The sequence below is a fragment of the Leuciscus leuciscus genome, assembly GCF_965113295.1.
Source record: "Leuciscus leuciscus genome assembly, chromosome: 4".
Classification (NCBI taxonomy): Eukaryota; Metazoa; Chordata; class Actinopteri; order Cypriniformes; family Leuciscidae; genus Leuciscus; species Leuciscus leuciscus.
In genome coordinates this window covers 48677016-48678617 of record NC_138728.1, presented here as the reverse complement: position 1 = coordinate 48678617, position 1602 = coordinate 48677016, and the positions used below count along the sequence as shown (strand labels likewise).

The 1602-nt window shown below is 42.8% G+C and overlaps 1 pseudogene across 1 annotated transcript in view; it reads right to left on the bottom strand.

Moving 5' to 3' along the window:
- Positions 1–1439: 1439 nt before the first annotated feature.
- The window catches only part of LOC309497057 (NLR family CARD domain-containing protein 3-like), a 170010-nt pseudogene continuing 169847 nt past the window's right edge, over positions 1440–1602 (bottom strand). The window contains exon 8 of the transcript XR_014211787.1: positions 1440–1602. This exon is cut by the window's right edge and continues 840 nt beyond it. The product of XR_014211787.1 is annotated as an NLR family CARD domain-containing protein 3-like (transcript).

Below are 1602 nucleotides of genomic sequence, written 5' to 3'. Positions count from 1 at the left end.
TAAGGGCCAGAAAAATCAAACAACTGCAATCATCATACCAAGCAACATGCAATGTAATAGTTAGATCATCCACCCAACAAGAGCGTGCAACTGAAGCCTCATTAAGAGTGGCATGGGTCTTAGGAAAGCATAAGAAACCATTCTCTGACTCAGAGATTGTGAAGGAATGCATGAATGAAATAGCAATTGCCCTGTTTGAGGGAACTCAAAAAGATGACATAATACAAAAAATAAACCAAATATCTTTGTCTGACTCCACTGCTGTAAAGCGAACTGAAGTCCTTGCTGATGATTTGCTTGACCAAATGAAGTCTGCAATAAAAAAGGCTAAATGCATTTCAGTGGCTTTGGATGAATCCACAGACAACACAGACAACGCACAGCTTCTGGTGTTTGTCAGATTTTTTGATGAAGAGAAGGGAGAATTCTGTGAAGATGTGTTAGGCCTCACAGCCCTCCATGGACACACAAGAGGGGATGATATTTATGAAGCACTGATGCAGATGTTGAGAGACAGAGAGATAGATCTGAAGCATGTTATTTCCATTGCTACTGATGGAGCTCCATGTATGACTGGAAGAGAGAGGGGATTAGTGGCACGCTTGAGAGCTCATCACCCTGACCTCATTGCATATCATTGCATAATCCATCAGATGGTTTTGTGTGCCAGTCTTGGAGAAAAGTATGCAGAGGTCATGACAACAGTAATGAGACTTGTGAACTTTTTGAGGGCATCATCTGCTCTGCAGCATCGCTTGTTGCGCTCATTCCTAACAGAGGTGAATGCAGAATTTGATGATTTGCTCCTCCACAACAATGTCCGGTGGCTTAGTAAAGGCAAGGTACTGGAGCGCTTTTGGACATTACGGAAAGATTTGGAAACCTTTCTGTTGGATCAGAAGAGTGCAAAAGCAAAACAATTTGTGGAATTCATGCAGAATGAAGAAAAAATGGAAATTGTTGCATTTCTATCTGACATCACCTCCCATCTCAATGATCTGAACATGAAGCTCCAGGGCAAAAATAACACAGTGTGTAACCTAACATCAGCTGTCTGTGCCTTTCAGAAGAAACTGGAGCTGTTCAAGTGTGACTTACAGCAGGACCTGCTTCACTTCCCAAAGCTTTTGAATCAAACAGCAGGAAAACATCATCATCACAATCATGCTGAATTCCTCGACAAGCTGATTGAAAATTTCCAAACTCGCTTTGGAGATTTCCCTGTGGGAAAACAAGTCTTACTATGCATGGAAAATCCATTCCTTGTCAAAAACATTGCAGAATTTTCAACTGAAGCCCTGAAAATCTGCCCATGGGCTAGTGCTGCTTCTCTTCAATCAGAGCTAATTGAGCTTCAGGAAAACCTTGCACTGCAGGAGTCTCTCTGTGACCCTACCACCTTCTGGACTAAGATGGTCCCTGCAGCAGGTGTTCCTTCCTTGCAGAAGATGGCCCTTCAAATTCTCACCATGTTTCCCTCAACATACTGTTGTGAGTCTGCCTTTTCAACCATGAATATGGTGAAAAACAAATACAGAAGCACCCTCAGTAATGAACACTTACATCAGTGCCTCCGCCTGGCCCTCACACCTTTTATGCCCA